Source organism: Ictidomys tridecemlineatus, unplaced genomic scaffold (genome assembly GCF_052094955.1).
Source record: "Ictidomys tridecemlineatus isolate mIctTri1 unplaced genomic scaffold, mIctTri1.hap1 Scaffold_67, whole genome shotgun sequence".
NCBI lineage: Eukaryota > Metazoa > Chordata > Mammalia > Rodentia > Sciuridae > Ictidomys > Ictidomys tridecemlineatus.
In genome coordinates, this window is record NW_027524711.1 from 549,591 (window position 1) to 568,336 (window position 18,746).

The following is an 18,746-nucleotide window of genomic DNA, read 5'->3' on the forward strand; positions in this document are numbered from 1 at the left end:
CTAGGCAATGCACGCAAGCCAGGTTACAGAAGCAGGAGAGTGCAGTCAAGTGACAGGAAGCCTAACCAATAACAGTGAGTCCAGTCACCCCATTTACATAAACAGAGCCCAGTTACCCTAGTTACAGAAACAATGCCCCACCAGGTAGTTCCATGTTCTTAAAGGTTTTGATAGCAAAAGGAAAAGACATATTGACCCAGTAATGACCCTTCTACTTAGCATGGTTGTTTTACAGAATTGAGTCACAAACCAAAATGGAGTCACATTTGCTTTTACTATCACATTCCCACTGGCTTTAGTAGGTTTGATGTAAAACTTGCACATCATTAGGCCTCAGTTTCTTTTTCATCCTTCTGTGTCTAAGGGACCATGCTAGGCTTGCAGAACCACAAATCGGACCTCACCTACACTCTTGTGTAATAGGCAGAGCCCTATAGTAGTCCCAATCAGGAGAAGGACTATGGGTCCAACTATGGCTGAGATGATGGTAGTCAGCCAAAGATACCATGAGAAATGGTTTTGGAACTAATTGCCTGAAGCTTCTTATGTTTTGTGTTTCTTTCTCACTAGCACCAAACTTTTTTTTTTTATTTTCCCAGAATGGTTTGCATAAAACAACACATTTTTCCTAGGGCCATATAAAATCCTACTTGTTTTAGAAAGAGATGATCTAGACCTCATCTGTTTGTAATACTATTTCTGTCAGAGAGTCTAGTAAAAATTTTAGTTTGGAGACTGACATTTTTAGTTCTCCTAAATCTATATCTATTCTATGGTTGAGGGACTTAAAATTTTTAGAGCCTGTGATAAGAGCTGCAGTTCCCAAAGCAGCATACTGAACCAGCTATTCCCATACCAGCCAGGAGGAGAACTAAAATGGGGGCAGCCTGTCTATGTTGATAAATCAGTGGGCCCTGGCCTTTTAATAAGCCCAGGTTCTTTTCGTTTTTCTCCATCAAAATAGTAGGTTACATAAATCAGAGTTATTGACAGTTTTGAGTTTTAGGCAAGGAGTTTGTAGTGGGACTGGGAAGCATAATTTTTCGCGAACGGGGAGTTGTCCCCCTTATAATTTGGGTTGTGGAAGCAAGTGTATCTTTCTGGGAGATCACACAGGGTGATCATGGGGGTAGTTCCCCAGGTACAGCTTCCTGAGCTAGACATATTGGCGAATATCTATACTGACCATAATTTTTTTTCTAATACTAGGGACCTACTACTGCTGTAAAGTAAAAGGGCGATGACTGTTCTTACTGCTTTGAGCTGAGAGAGAGCAATGTTCAATGGGAAAGCAGTTTGGAGTCCCTTTGTAGAAACTGAGAGGGTCAAGGAATACATGGTAAAAATCTGGTTCAGGAAGAACAGATTTTAAATTCACCTGGGGGTGTGCACTTCTATGAGAGAAACAAAAGACATGAGTACTGTAAATAAGATTAATGCAAAATAGCAGTTGTAGCATCTGAAATCTTTTCATGAATATTATGAAAATGATAGAAATTAATAATTGTTTACCAGAAGGCAGAAGACCTGAGAAATTGTTCCCATAACAAGGCCTAACAAAGCCTAATAAGGTTCTTTTTTTTCTGGACATAAATCTTTAACATTGTCAGAATTATCAGAAATTTAGACACAACATTTATTTAAGTTAGATGATGTCATCTTATTTTTGTAAAATATCTTTATTGGCACGACCTCTACATTCAGTAGAGATTTCTTTGTTACTTAGGGGAAGATAATTATACTAGCAAACACTGATTAAGTCTACTTGTGTATGAGGTTAGGAAAATATGTAGGCCTTAAACTGACTTTAACTTCTGACTCTGGCAATTTTTATTATCAGGCATTCTTGCCTAAGAATTTTTATTTTGTTGCCTCCAGTCTTACTTATTTTGAGGGGTGTTAACACAAGTGTACATTTTATGTTACATTAAAATAACGTTGTTTATTTTAAATGCCCAGGAATGGCTGTTCTTTGGTTTTTAACTGTTTTTTCTAGGTGTTTAAGACCAAGCTGGTCAAACTGAGCTTTTTCCTATCTATTGGTAAGAGTCAGGTGAGTTTCCTTGGAGGACACTCTTGGGGAACTTGTGAGCAGCATTTCAGCTCTGCTAGTGCCATCTGCATTAGGATGGGTCAAGGTCTTGCTGACCATGTGGCTTCCCTTGGAAGCATCAGGCATGTCTCCCTTTTTAATGATCCTCCTTTTTTGCAGCATGTACACTCATTGGCTCTCTTTTCTTCAGTGGTCTCATTAATCTCCCTTATCAGAAGGTTATGAGGCCCAGAGTTGCAAAGCTCTTCCCTCTGTCCTGGGTTCAGGCTGACTCAGAGGGCAAGAGCCAAATATTGGTTTTCTTGTCCCCTTTATTTTAACCTTAATTTTTAAGTTTGACCTTTAAAATCCAGCAAGTCAGTTTTATCAGTCTTATACTGAGAATACTGTTTTACCTTTAATGTTTATAACTTTAGAGTTATTTTTTACATAACACAATATCTTTATTTTATTTATTTACTTATTTAATGTTGAGGATTGAACCTAGTGACTCACTCATGCAAGGCAAACACTCTACTGCTGAACCATAACTTTAGTCCCTTTTCAGTTAGTTTAATCCCTTTAAATTATTATCTGTCTACAGATGATGGATTAACATCTCAAATTAGCTTAGGTTGTGTGTTCATGAAGTTTTACTTCTATAACACATTAACAGGCATCAGTTATTGTTAGTTGCGGAGCAGGCTGAACAAATTTTAGCTTTGCTTGTTTGCCTCAAGTCTGAACACTCAACCCCACTTAAGGTTGAACACTCGACTTTCACCCATCTGGGATAATGGAAACTCACATCTGACCCCTGCCTGGTCTGCCTGAAGGCAGAAGATGACACCCCTAGAAAATACAGTGATACAATCACTGTATGCCAACAAGGCAGCTTGTAGATCCAGAGAGCCGATTAGATTTTGGCTATAAAATCTCTCTCTTGCCAGGTACCCCTATGTTGTTCTCTCTTTCTTATCTCACTTTTACTCTCTTTCATTCTCCCTCTCATTCTCTTTCTCTTTCTTTCCCTCTCTCTTACCCTTTGTTCTCTCTCTCTCTCTCTCTCTCTCTCTCTCTCTCTCTCTTTATCTCTCTCTCTCAAACTTTCCTTTCTCTCTCTCTCTTTCTCTTTTTTTCCCTATTAATCAGACACTGCCACAATAAAGGTCTCTTGGTTGTTCTGAGTGTCATGGTCACTTTTTTTAGTTATAATGAAAATAGAAAGTGAAATTGACAATAGTAAAAACATATCTAGCTTGTATATAATTTTGAACCTTGGCTGAGTTATATATTTTTATTTGAGATCATAGTAATATTTTTAATAAAATCAATCTTTGAATATAACTCTAAATTAACTGAAATCTGGTCTACTTTGAAGTTATTTTGACATGCTGTAAGGTGGGAGGCAGAGCCTTATCTTAAGTAAGGCAGGGCTCTTCACAAATCTTAGGTAAAGTGTTTTAGTTCTAAAGCTGATTTTTGTCTCTTTTTTTAGATATTATTTTATAAAGTTTACATATATTGCTTTCTGACTCTGTATGAATGTTAGCTAGCACAATATGACATACATCTGAAACATTAATTTAGAAAAGGCTGAGCACTCTTTCTTTTATGTGGAAATGTGGCAAAAATCTTTTATAATATTAACATTTAAACAGATTAGACTATCATTATCTCTTAAAATGCCTTTAAATTTTTATATCCCAGTGTAAAAGGTAACAGAAGGTTTGGTTACAAAACATCAAATAATATAAATAAAACCCCAATAAAATCTATTATCCTTATAAGTTTAAATTACCATTACAGACAATTTTAGTTTGGAGAATACCAACTTGACAAAATGTTCCTTTAACCTTTTACCTTAAAGACTTGCATACCTGAAGGATATGAACACATTCAATCTGTAAAGAAGAGTAATGTACCACACTTTTATCGATGTTTTTATATTAACCAAGGTTATCTTTTAAAGAAAAATCTAGACTGTGTAATGTAGAACAATACTTTAAAATAAACGTTGCTGTTTAACCAAGATTATTTGTTGTAGGGGATAAAATTTACAGACACAATGTAAAAAATATTTTTAAAAGGTTTTGTCATTTTAGCATATAAATATATCAGTACATTAGTATTTGTCTGTAGAGAAAGACGTTGAATAGTTTTAAATATTTGTGTTACATATATCACCAACTTATTAACATATAAATCTTTTAATATTTATCTTTTATTTTTAGACCTTTATATTACTTAATTAGACCCTTTTGTTGTTTACTTATATGTATTGAAATTATACTTTACTACATAAAGACTTTTTACCTGGAACAATTTTTGAAATGGTTGTAAAGCTGATTTTTGTCTCTCTCTTAAAATATTATTTTATAAAGTTTACATATATTGTTTTCTGACTCTGTATGAATGTTAGCTAGCAGAATATAATATACATATGAAACATTACCTTATTTTTAAAAACCTATTAGATTTTTACTAAATATATTTTTATATTAGAACATTTTAATAATTTTAATCCATTGATCCTTCTTTCTGTTTATACCTTGAAATAATCTTTATACATTCCTGAATTTAGGTAAATTATTCTATTTTAATAAGATGAAATATTTGTTATTTATGGTTTTTAATTGAAATGTAGTTGAAACCTCTTGACTCCTTATATGTATATACCTGTTGAGACTTTTAATTTATAGTAACCTTGTTTTTATGATAGCACAAATTTTTTAAGAGAGAGAGGAAGAGAGAGAGAGAGAGAGAGAGAGAGAGAGAGAGAGAGAGAGAGAATTTTTAAATATTTATTTTGAAGATTTGGTGGAGACAATATTGTTATTTTATTTTTATGTGGTGCTGAGGTTTAAACCCAGCACCCCGCTTATCCCAGGTTAGCGCGTTACCACTTAAGCCACATTCCCTGTCTGACACAAATAATTTAGTTCTTTTTATTAGATGTTTAAAACATTACAAAGCTCTTGACATATTATATTTCATACATTAGATTCAAGAGGGTTATGCACTCCTATTTTTACCCCAAATACTGATTGCAGAATCACATCGGTTACACATCCACATTTTTACATAATGCCCTATTAGTAATGGTTGTATTCTGCTACCCTTCATAACCTCTACTATCCCCCTTCCCTTCCCCTCCCATCTTCTCTCTCTACCCCATCTACTGTAATATATGTGTAGATGTAATTTATGTTTCATTTTTTATTGGTTGTCCATTTTTTTCTCTTTAGAAACAATTGAGGCAGAAATTAACACAGAACACAAAGGCAACAAACAGAAACAAACCAACAAACAAAAGTTCTGAAAATTGTTAAGAAAATAAGTTAAAGGGGTCCAAGTAGAGATCTCTATAGAGCTTCCTTGTCCCATGATGATGGTGAAGAGAAGGAGTCCTGATGAGAGAAGAGCAGTTGTGAGAACAAAAAAAGGACCCATGCACAACACAGGGACAGATAAATACAAGACAGGTGGCTGGCAAACAGACACTGGACAAATGACAAATAGGAAGGCAGAAGCTGGAGAAACAACAAACAGCAGAACAGATGCAGGACAAGCAACAATCGGTAAGGTCACATAGGGAGACCTCTAATGGGGCAGAGACCACGTCTCATTCTGCCCCCAGGAACATATGAGACCCCACAGTGAGGCCTCCAGTGAGACACAGACAATGTCTCCTCATGCCCCCAGATACAGATAGATGAGGTCACACAGGAAGTCCTCCAATGGGGCAGAGTCATGACTCATCCTGCCACAGGCAAAGGTAAGAGCCCACTGGGAGGTCCAGGGAGACAGTGACAACATCTCATCCTGTCCCAGGAAAGGTGTAAGCAACTGCATCCAATCTGGCCTTTTCCCCAGAGGAGTCCACTCATATTTGACAGGCCAGCACGAGGAGCATCCTAAGATGCTATAGCCCCCAGCTGTTATAGTTAAAGCTTAATCCCAGGGTTTCATAAACTGACTTCCAGACCACTCTGTATAATCAAATCAAGCCTTTATTGAAGCACACTAGTGGCCACAGAACAGAATATAAATCTGTTTCCCTGATCAGCCCTGAACAATTGCAAGGGTGCTTCTTATAACCCTGAAAACCACAAAAGGGATGTTTGGGGTGCAGCCAATGCAAGCAAGCCAGGTTACAGAAGCAGAAGAGTGCAGTCAAGCAGTAGGAAGCCTAACCAATCACAGTTGGCTCAGTTACCCCAGTTACAGAAAAAGAGCCCTGTTACCCTAGTTATAGTAACCATGCCCCACTAGGTAGTTCTATGTCCTTAATAATTTTGATAGCAAAAGGAAAAGAACATCTTGACCCAGTCATGACCCTTCTACTTGGCATGGTCTTTTTATAGAATGGAGGCACAAAACAAAATGGAGTCACATTTGCTTTTACTATCACAGTATTTAATGGCAGGATTTGTACAGAATATATGAAACCTACACTGCCTTAAACATTCTCCTCTAAAAAGCAGCAGCAAGTTCTTACTTCAACTGTCTGAAACACATTATGGGTTCTTATTTTATATTGCATATTTTCTTCTCAGTTAACAGGACAGTTCTGAACTTTGGAGAGTCCCCCTCCATGTAGATGAGAGGAATTATAGAGCATACTGGGCAATTTATCCATGCCACAGTTTTCTCCTCTGCCACTATGGAGCCACTTTTGCAGAACTAGCTTTTTCATGGTTAAAATAGCTGCTAGGACTCTCTTGTACACCATTTCTTTTATTCCATGTTTCTCTTATCTTTTGGGATAGTGGGGCAGGGATTGTATGACATAGAACACTCTGTCATGGGATTGTAAGTATGACACATCTGAGTTGCTGGCCAGCCAGGCCAAAGAAGCACCAGCCTTTGTGGGTTTTCATACAAAGGGAGTTGATGCATGGGGGCAATAAACAAAATGTGCTGTGACTGGCCACCTTGATGAACATGAGCATGCCTGCCTCTGCGCTGCCATCTGAGCATCACAGTTGGAGGAACAGACTCAATGAGAGGGAGAATGGCCTGGAGATGATTCCTCAGTCATTCATTCCTCACTGTACCACTCAGAGGACATAGGGAACTCAGTCTTCCCTCTGGCTCAAGGCAACCAGATTGTCTGACAACAGACTTGGGTGACACTCAACATGGCTCACATTTGTGTGAGGTAGAGGGAAGTCTCATTGTTTCAAAATGCTACATTTGCCATTCAACAGAAAGATATTATTACTGCTTCCAAGGATTCATATGAAGTCAATTTTCAAGAAGGGCTGGATGCTGAACTAGGAGCATTGCAGAGAAAAAAGGAAAAACCTCAAAGTTTTATGACCAAGTTGTAAGAAAAAAATGTCACCAGAGGCTCTCAATGGGCCCTCTGTGATTGAATAGACTGTGTTAAGCAAAATCCCTTCATCAAAGTAACTTAAAAATATCACCCCCTTTTTAGACTGGGAAATACTACATTAAGGAAGGGCCAACATACAAAAGAGACATGCAAATGAAATGCCCTGTCAGAATGCCAGGCTGGACCTTGCAGAAGCACTCAAGTCTGGGAATGTGTATTGAGTATAAACCTAAGAATTTGGGCATAAAATCTCAACTTCTCTTATCTCATCATTATGACTTTGGGCTAAGGGGAGCTCTCTAAATGGAGTTGGTAAGGAGCGAATGTGCTCACTTTCTCTCTCTGTGAGTTGGAGTTGTTATATATCACCTATATGTTACCTCCCTCATTGCTTGGTCTAGTTTCTGAGTAAGAGACTGGTCAGGCTCTTATCTATAGAATGACAATCATAGTGACCTGGCTTTGTCTCTCACTTTATACATGTGGAACCTATTTACATGTGCTGTTTGAGAAGCTGGGAAATTCTGAGACAACATCTTTGTCTTTCTTTGGAATGTTTCTGCACTACTGCAAGGTAAGTATTGTAGAGTTCCCTTTTGTCTTTGGCAAAAAGAAAATACCAGTTTAATGTCATTGGTAAAACTGCACTTCTTTTGGAGGAAGTTCCCAGCTCTCATCCTATTTGAAACAGTGTGCAAGCTCCACCCTGAGCATGGCCAGGTTTTCCCTGGGGCTCTGCTGTCAACTTTTCAAGAGCCTCAGTGGAACAGCTCAAATATCTAGTTCATCTGCATTGGATGCTCATGATGTTGTTCAGACTTGTACATATCATAAAGGAGATGTTTAATTTGCCTTTGCACAATTCCAGGATATTTATATTGTATTTAATATTTGATCAAAAATCTGTGAAAGAGAAAAAATCAAGCACATTCAAACACTCCTATTCATAACTAGATCTCATGAGTAGCTATTTAAAAAATGTTCATGTATAGATTTAAAACTACAATTTCTTGAGAAATGCAACTATTCATAGTTTGATAATTTGCCCATACATAATTTCTTAATGTCTAAATTTGTGGTTATTTCTATGGCACTACTCAAGTTTTACTATGGAAGGTACATTTAGAGGATTTGAGAGATGAAACAAAAGCATTCTGCATTTTTATTATCCTCCAAAGATAATACCCTGTCTGTAAGTCTTAGAAGGAAAAAATTATGAATGAGATCAAACATTCTTATCTATGTGTTTCACATAATTAAACACAATATGAGTATTGTTTTTTCGGCAAAAGCACATTTAGTGATGTCAAATGAGCAGAAATTGGGTGATTTAAAAACTATTGAAATTTAAGTCAACTGAATGGAATTTTCCAAAAGAAATGTGAATTTGTGGCTTGCATTTGGGACTAACATGGTTAGGAATTTGACTCAGGTCCTGATTACTAGACACAAATTCATGAGCTCAAAACCAGCATCCAGAAAAAAAGGCTAAACTCTGCTCAGATTATCTCTCCCAAACACTGAGGCTTGTTTATCATATTCTAATTCTAAAATTCTGACCATCTGAGAATTCCATACTACTATTCCTGCTGAAAAGGCATTATTTTTCTATTCACATTTTTCAGTTCAACACTATACTAGGCAGGCTGTAAGATCCACATAATTGGGGGTCTCCCTGTGAAACATAAAAATATCACCCATGAAACAAAGCAACAGGAAGATTTATTTTTAAGTGTTAGAAGCAAAAACTTACAGTACTTAATTTGCTGACTCGCATGGGTAGAGTGGCATCTCCCCATCTTTTCCACATTGAGCTAGAAAACTGGAAGGTGACCCCATTTTGTCAATCCTCACTTATTATTTCTCACCCACAACATACATGAGAATCACTGTTATGATTTTGGAGTCCCTCGGAAACTCATATGTGAGGCAATGAAAGAAAGTTCAGAAATAAAGTGATTGACTGTGAAAGCCTTAATCTACTCAGTACATTATTTCTTCAGTAAGGATTAACTGGGTGCAACTGTAGGCAGGTAGGATATTGGTGGAAGAGGTGGGTCTCTGAGAGCCTGGCTTCAGGGCATACATTTTGTCCCTGGTTAGTGGAGTTTCTGTCTGCTTCCTACTGCCATCCCCTAAACTTCTTTATTCCTTTACACTCTTCTGCCATGTTATTCTGCCTCACTGCAGACCACAGAAACAGAGTAAGCCATGTATGAATTGAGACCTCTGAAACTGTGAGTCCAGTGGTTCTTGTCAGGGTCACAGTAGTGAAAAAGCCAACTAAACTAATCACATCAACATGGTTAACTAAAGAGGTGATTTGTGCCTTTAATTTCCTAATTTCCCCATGATTCTAGAAGGATTAATGAAAGAAATGAAAAAGATCTGGGGAAAAAATGAGTGAAGTGTTCTTGAGAATGTCCCTGGAAAACTCACTCACTTTTTCTCAACTTTGATTTTTTCACATCCAGGTGGAGGGAATGATTCAAAGTTTGCAGGATTTAAAAAACAGTTCATGCACATGAGAAAATGATACAGAAAACTAGACTTGCTTCATATTTCTACTCAAGAACAACTAGTGAAACTGTGGCACACACCTGTAGTCCCAACCACTCTGGAGGCTGAGGCAGGAGTATTACAAATCCAGGAGTAATTCTGAGGACATTTAAAAAGATATATCTGCCATTTGTCCCAGATATCCCACTCCTGGGTCTATACCCAACATAGAGAACATGGCAAAATCTTATCTCAAAGAAAAAGAGGATAATGACTGCAATATGTACAATACTTCAAGAAAATACAAGATTGACTCTAAATTCCCTTTTCTAATCTCTCTTTTATTTTTTTTCTTTTTTGCTTTTAGATATCTTAGAATAAGATCTTCCCTCTGATCTTCCCTTTTTAGTAAGAAAATATAGAAGGTGGCATCACTGTACCAGAACTTAAACTGTACTATAGGGCAATAGTAACAAAAACAGCATGGTATTGGCACCAAGATAGACTGGTAGACCAATAATACAGAATGGAGGACACAGAGACTAACCCACATAATTGCAGTCATCTTACAATAGACAAAGGCGCCAAAAACAAATATTGGAGAAAAAAAGAGACCTTTTCAACACATGGTGCTGGAGAAACTGGCAATCCGTATGCAACAAAATGAAATTAAAACGTTATTTCTCATCATGCACAAAACTCAACTCAAAGTAAATCAAGAACCGAGGAATTAAATCAGAGTCACCGTTCCTATTATAAGAAAAAGTAGGCCAAAATCTCCATCATGTCAGATTAGGCCCCAACTTCCTTAATAACACTTTTATAGCACAAGAATTAAAATGAAGAATCAATAATTGGGTGGATTCAAACTAAAGTTTCTTCTCAGTTAGAGAAACAATCAGTGAGATGAATAGAGAACCTACATCTGGGTAGCAACATTTTACATCTCACACATCAGATAGAGCACTAATTTTTAGGGTATATAAAGAAGGCAAAAAGCTAAACACCAAAAATACTAATATCTCAACAAATAAGTGGGCCAAGGAACTGAGGAGACACCTTTCAGAAGATGATTTATAGTCAACTAACAAATATATAAAAAATGTTCAATATGCATAGCAATTAGAGAAATACAAATTAAAACTACTCTAAGATTTCATCTCACTCCATTTAGAATTCAGCTATTTAAAATACAAACAACAATAAGTGTTGGTTAGGATGTGGGGAAAAAGGTACACTCATACATTGCTTATAGGACTGTAAATTGGTGCAGCCAATATAAACAATAGTATGGAGATTCCTTGGAAATCTGGGTATAGAATCACCATTTGACCCAGCTATCCCACTCCTTGGTCTATACCCAAAGTACTTAAAAACAGGATACTTCAGGGAAACAGCCACATCAAAGTGTATAGCAGCACAACTCACAATAGCCAATCTTCGGAACCAACACAGACGCCTTTTAGTAGATGAATGAATTAACAAAAAATGATATATATACACAATGGAATATTAGTCAGCAATAAAAGAGAATACAATCATGATATTTTCAGGTAAATGTATAGAGTTTGAGAAGATAATGCTCAGTAAAGTTAGACAATCCCAGAAAAACAAATGTCAAATGTTTTCTCTGATATAAAGAGGATCATTCATAATGGGGTTTGGGAGGAGCATGGGAGGATTTTTACAAACTCTAGATAGAATAAAGGGGTGCAAGTACTAAGGAGGGGGCATGGAGGAATAAAAAAATGGTAGAATGAGGATGGATATCATTACCTTAAATACATACATGAAGACCTTAAAGATGTAAATATACTTTCTATAAAAACAGAGATATGAAAAAATGTGCTTTATATGTGTACTATGAATTGTAACTCATTCTTCTGTCATATATAACAAGTTAAAATAAAAATAAATAAAACAGAGGATTCAAAGTGGGAGTAATAAACCAACTTTGTCTTGCAGTAGAGTGCACTGGGACCTGGACTTTATGTATGAGAAGATGCATGCACCAAACCAGAGAGAGACTGCAGTGAGGTGGGAGCTGCAAGTGACAAAGGAATTTGTCTTACACTGTGTAGAATGAAGCCATAGGATGTAGAAACCAGGATGATATTTTATTTATTCTAAGTCCCTGGGGAAATAAGGAGTGGAAACCAAATGTGATGCCAGAAATACGGGATAATGCGTTCATAGTGATAAGGAACTTTTGATCCAAGAAAACAAATTGTAGAAAATTTTTTTCTTTCTCTAATGATCTAGCAGCTAAAATTATTGAAATATACTTTTTTCAAAACAAGAGAAATCTAAAATCTTTCTTCATGATCATGATCACTCTGAAATTCCAAAATTTCTATACTTTAAAATTAAGGACCAAAATTTATGTCTCCTCTCATGAAAAAATGTGTATGTATGTGTGTATATGTATACATATTATGTGTGTTTGTGTGTGTGTGTGTGTGTGTGTGCGTGCGAGTCTGTATATATGGGGTTGTTATGTGTGTGAGCATGTGTGTGATTTATATGGTTTGCTGCTCATTTTATGAGTCAGAGTTTAAGAACAGGAGCTGAGCATCTAATATGTATGTGTGTGTGTGTGTGTGTGTGTGTGTGTGTGCGCGTGCGTGTGTGTGTGTGTGTGTAAATGAGTATGCATGTGTGTGTTCTGGATTATGTTACAGAATCTTGGTCTTATACTGCCGCCCACAACCAGTGCAGGCAGCTAAACTTAAGGTCACTCGTGGGAATTTCCTGGGATACCAAATAAAACACAGACACACACACTTTACCTTTAAATCAAGCTTCAGGATGGCTCCTCTGCTCTCGGCCTCAAGCTCCCCAAATGGGAGAGTGAGGAAAGTCACCAGAGGCTGGCAAGAGAGAGAGCTAACCTGTTCAGAAGTGAGCTTTTATTGGGAGGGAGACCCTCATTCTTTAAAAAGTTTCATCCAAGATAGGTCAAGAGGGCCAGGGTTACAGGTGAGAAATTCAACCCCTGGGGCTGTGGGAAGAAACACCCATGCATGAAGACACATTCGGCTACGTCAAAGATTCAGGCAATATCTAGGTCCCTACAAAAGTAACCGACAGAACCTCTTCCAATCACAAGAAGGAAAATGCCAGTCATTGAGCCCAACAGCCCCCCTAATATTCCCACATTTTTCTTTCAAAAAGAAGGCGATGGGTCACTTTTTTGAATCCCTGAATCTTTATTTTGAAGGCTCACCATCCTACTATTACAATAGAGAATTAGTAGCAAAGAAAACAACACAAGAATATAACATGCAGAATGTTTAAGAATGTTTCCAGGGTTATTTGATCAGCTAAAAAGTAGAATCCAAAAAATCAATTTTACTTTTTTTTTTACATCTTGAATACAATGATATAGCTCCAAAAAAATCAAGCTGTTATTATTATTTTGCCAAATACCAAAACAAATGGTTTTTAACCTTCTTCCAATCCATTGGGAAGCATTGTATTTGGCTAGCAAGACATTTAAGTCTTTCCTAGAATTTCAAAGCTGAAAGTTCATTACTAATATTAATGACAGTAGCCTCTAAAGCATTTAGCTTAGTCTCAATTCTTTCATCAGTATTTATTTGATTATGAAGAGCCTTGGAAGTATTCTGAGCCAAATTATTAAGAAAATTTGCATGTTGAATATTTTGAGATATGGCCACTGAAGCTGTGACCATTGAAGCAATAAAAAAAACCAAGGCAACAACACCCACTATTATGAGCACATTTAGATCTCACTAGATAGGCATATATTTGTTGTAAGATTTGAAAATCAGCTTCAATGTACCATGGCTCTGAAATATTAGCTGGTAATAAGACAAAAGAGGGCTGATGGAGTATTCCTTTTCCTCTATTATATCTGGTGATACAGTTAGTTAAATTACATTTACTACATGTTACAAGATATCTATAATCTTTCATTTAATTTATACATTCCAGTAATTAAGACATAAGGTAATTGAACACAGGCTCATAAGCCATAGCAAAAACTTTCCTTACAATTCTTGCCTACAAAGTCTGGTAAAGACTTGTCAGTAAAATGTAAGAATTCTGAGGCAGCAATTAAGTACCAAACATCTTTCTGAATGCCACCTTTGCTGAAAGTCAAGATGTTGCTAACAAATCCTCCAGGAATTTGGCAGTCCTCTTGCATAACTGCCTTTTGTCAATTTTAGGAGACCAGTACAAAATATACCTACTATTTTTAGGCACTTTATGTTGTAGTGTAAAAGTATTTATACAATCTATCTACTTAGGAAAAGTGCCTATTTCTATTGCAGAATGGTTAGGACAATGAAGTATTATTCATGGACGTTCTGCTGAGATGACTGGTTTGTTATGGGAAAGTCCCATAACTCATCTAATATAAGGTTTTAAATCTTCTTTAACAGTACAATTAGTTGGTCTAAGTCTCCTAATTGCTGTCTTTCCCTCAAATAACACTTTAGACAGCCAGCATGTTTATCATGGAACCAACACAACATAGCCAGAATAATTAAATCCAGTCACATCTTTGAGAGTAATATGAGTGTTTGTAAGTCCTCCCATCATATGTGAGTGATTAGTAGATACTGGGATGGATTCTCCAGTCCACACACCTGGGTGTACTAGAGGTGGATCTGGAAAATATGTACAATAAGTTTCTCTCTGATTCCCTTTTACTCAACAGCTCAATAGAGGTGTTACTGCAGCAAGCATCACCATTGGAGTTTTAGTTTTCCCTTGCTGTCAAATCATTCCTGTAGCCCATATTGTCAATTTCTTCAGGTCCTTCCATGAAATTAGCTTCCTTGTTCGGTTTCTCAGGGTCCCTATTCTCTTCTTTTGAGTTTTTAAAAAATTGTTTTTAGTTGTACAGGGACAAAATATGATATTTTCTAACTTTTGAGTGAAGGCTTCTCTGGGTCGATCTTCAGTCATTTGAATCTAGGTTCAAAGTCCTCCATGCCTGATGGTGTGTTCAGCTATCCAAAAGGACAAAAAGCACCTTCTGGAAAAATACAAGCATGACCTCTGCCCCACATAATCACTGTGTCTTGTCCTTTACATTGATCAGTCTGTAAGTCCTAAAGGGCCTGTTGCTATGGAAGACATGTGTCACTCAGTGCAGTGTGACCTTCTGAGTCATAATTTAGAAAATTTAAAACAAATAGAGCATTATTGAGGTTATGTTGGGGAGTCATAGTCCTATATCCCCCTTTCAGTTTTTGTAATTGTGTTTTAATAGATAAATGAGCTCATTCTACAATGGATGGACCTTGAGGGAATATGGAATATTCCTTATGGAATAACTGCTTTATGATCAATCCAAAACTCTTGGCAAAATTGTTGAAAAGAAGAGCTTACATAAGCCAGTGGATTATCAGTTTTAATCTGTATCATAGTGCAGTCCTAAGCAACTTAGCAAAACTCTCTTTCAAAATAAAAAATAAAAAGGACTCGGTAACAAAATCAGTAAGAAATGTTAAAAGATCAATTTTACAGGTATCTGCATGGTAGTGAGCAGGTCATTCCCTGGATAAGGCCAGCCTGCAGTCCCACCAGGCAAGTTAGAAGGTCACTGGCCCACATAGAGGGGACAGTGTGCAGGCTTTTCAGGCTTTTTCAACATAACCCCATGATGCACATTTTTGTCCTCACTGATTAATTCTCTCAGTTCTCTTTGATTTATTGGTTTTGACCTCTTTTCCTTCTTGTTTTCCTGACTATTGGAATGATTCTGATGGCAAAATGGCTAAACTCCTTTTACCTCTGACTGTCTGCTGACTCATAGAATTCAGTGAATTCACATTTAGTAATAAGTAAACAAAAGGTCGTCTGTGGATTTGTGTTTACAAGCAGTTCTGCAGCATTTTGTAACTGTGTTGGGAGTGTTCTGGGGGATGTGGAAACAAATATGTTACCTATGTGAGGTTGAAACATCAACCAGGGTTTCTAGAACGTCTCTTGAACTTTCAACGGAAAATGGAATCACAAGATTTTGCTCCAGAGCCCTACTTTTTCATGATAGCAATTAGCTATGTAACTGTATATGGTGAGTAAAAATTTCTGGGGCTAAGTTGCTCTTTCATAAAATGATAATTATAGCCATACATAACTCATAGAATTGTTGGATGGGTTGTGCCAGTTAAAGAAGGAAAAGTCCTTACAACAACAACAACAACAACAACAACAAAATATTAGAATAGAAAGTAGAAAAATTGGACGTCACTTTCCTATGCTCATATATGAATACATGACCAGTAAAATTCCACATCATGTAAACCACAAAAATGGTATTCTAATTTGAATAAGATATATTTCACATATGTATAATGTCAAAATAAAATCTTCTGTCATATATATCGAAAAAATCCCAAAGAAAACTTAAAAGAGTAAAAAAATAAACACTAGCTAGTTTTTTTTGAGGTAAGGGGTGTGTAGGGGTGTGGTGTACCTCTCTCTCTGCACTCCCAGTTGAGAAACCTCTCTGGACTTTAGAGCTCAGACCTTCCATGGCAGGTGTATCTTCTTTGAGATCCTGCCTATTCCACCTTTGTGAATCATGATCATAGGATCTCTTGGTTCCTGACTGGACTGCAGGAACTTGTGGACTTTAATATACAAAATAAGTAGAATAATGAGGAAGTGGTGTGTTTTATATAAATCCTGAAAGAGGCAGGCAGTCCTGAGCAAGTCCTGTGATTCAGATAACAAGACCCACGGAAATCTTAAGTCAATTCTAGGCAATATCCATCACCTACATGAGGAAAGAAGTCTAGGCAACCCAACGTCTCACACTTCCCTTCTCTTTAGTTCCTTTGATTCTGTTGTTTTTATATTTATTTGAAAAAGGAGTGAGTTTAAAAAGGAAAGAATGAGTGAGTTAAATCCTGCTACAAGTTTCAGTAAAGTATTCTTTTACTTCACAGAACTCATTCAAATTTATAATTCAAAATCTGAATTTGTGGGGTTTTTTTTTGTTCTTTGTTGTTTAGTGTTTCATTCCACCAACAACGGTTAAAATTCATGAAAGCCAAGTTTCTGGATAGTTCATGTGTAATGCTTGACACAGGTCCTGAACATAGAGTGGGCATACATCTCATTCAACCTGCAGTGACTATGGGGTGAAGAACATTCCTCTTTCAGTCCAAGAGGATGTGTTCCTGAACCTGATAGTCTTCACACCACTCCAAACACAAAGCCCAAAATACTTGGCCATTCCCTCTCTGTGCCACAAAGCTTAGTTACTGTCAGCCTTCCAAAGTTGGCAAGATGAAAATAGTCGTCACTTAAAAGAAAGAGCATTTGAGAGCTGAGTTTAAAAAATCATATTTCTTTTTTTTCTTTCATCCTATTCTTTATTTTTTCTTTTTGCATACTTAAGATTATGACCTGTGAATTTTGAATGTAAAACAAAAGCCAAAACCATGTGCAATTTATTTGCCAGTGAAAGTAATAACAGGCTTCTCAAAAGAGATATTATGTGGGCTGACGATGCACAAGAGAATGGACTGTTCCATCCCAAGAAAGAAGCTCCACCTTTAAAATTGATAAGAATGTTTTTTTTCATACTTCTATGATTACTTTATTTGGCATCCTACAATTGCCTGTTCATGTGTACCCTACTCAAGTCAGCATGGTATCTGGGGCTGAGTCTCTATAACCAAATACGTGAGCAGATCTTTATACTTAACCTATAAAACAAATGTAGGTGTCCTTCAAAAGATGAATATATAAAGAAAATGTGATATGTATATATGTATATATATATATATACACACACACACACACACACACACACACACACACACACACAATGAAACATGACTCAGCCTTAAAGAAGAATAAAATGGCATTTACTGGTAAATGGATGGAGCTGGAGAATATTATGTTAAGCAAAATAAGACAATCCCCCCAAACCAAATTTCAAATGTTTTTTCTGATATTTTGATGCTAATTCACAATAAAGTGGAGTGTAGACAAGATTAAGTAGAAGTATGTGAAGGGAATGAAGGGGGTTTATGAGTAGGAAGTATAGTAGAATGAATCTCTTGGTTTTACATGATGTAGATTTACTTGGATTGTGTAATCATATATGCACATAAAGTAATACTGTCTGATTCATTCTATTATCCTTCCCTTTTTATATTTTATTTTGAGAGAGGGTCTATCTAAGTGTCATAGGGCCTCAATCAATTTATGAGACTGGTTTTAAACTTGCAATCCTCCTTCGTCAGCTTCCAGAGTCGTGGAGATCACAGAAAGGAATAAGTTGTCCTACTGCTCAAGATAAATTAGGAAAGACTATACCAAAATAGGTGCTGTGGGAGCTGGGTTTTGAAGGGTAAGTTGAAGTCTTTTGTGAGGCACAAAAACATTCTAGGTGCAGTAACCTGTATATCCAAAGATTTATGGATGTAGCTTGTTTTGATGAAGGTCTCGTGTATTCTCATGTCAGCAGCTATGGTGCCATGAACAATTAAGAAAATTAGATGCTAATGGCTTTGCTTGAGTTCAAATATCAAATATTACATAACATTGACATTATTGATTACACAGTGATATATTAATTTTTCCACCAAAAATGAACTAAGCATATGACAGAAGTCCCAGGCCAGATACAAAATCTAGGTCTGGCCACTCACCCCCAAAATCAAACACAAAGGGTAATTGTAAAAAGCAAGTAAAGAACTTTAATCTGTGTATCCACCCCAGGAAGATATAATTTTAGGAATGTCTTTACGGTGTGGACTTGACCTGAAGGCTTTGATACAAGAATTAGAGCAGTGGGGAAGAAGTATGCATTGTTAAGCAATCCTGCCCAAACTTTAGTCTCATGGATCACTATCTCAGTTCTAGCACTGTGAGGTAGCT